Here is a 328-nt window from a genome sequence, read left to right as displayed (position 1 = left end):
ATTTGCATTAAAATGCCAATAAGCACTTTTCAGCTTGACAGAATTTAACGTTACTGTACACATGACTAGACTATGATCAGAAAAACCAACTGGGGTTATAAAGCAGTTCTTAAAAATACTAAGATGGTGTTTAAAACAATAAAATCTGTCTAATCTTGCTAATGACAATATGTTATCACGGGCATGTGCCCATGTATACTGTTTTAAATTCCCATTTAGACACCTCATAATTTCCATAATAACCAGACACTAGATCACTCTTGAAAAACATGCATCCACTTTGGTGGACACAGCATATAACCCAACAGTTTATTCCATCCATATTTTA

This window comes from Triplophysa rosa, linkage group LG11, assembly GCF_024868665.1.
Source record: "Triplophysa rosa linkage group LG11, Trosa_1v2, whole genome shotgun sequence".
NCBI lineage: Eukaryota > Metazoa > Chordata > Actinopteri > Cypriniformes > Nemacheilidae > Triplophysa > Triplophysa rosa.
Note: the sequence above shows the minus strand (reverse complement) of the source record.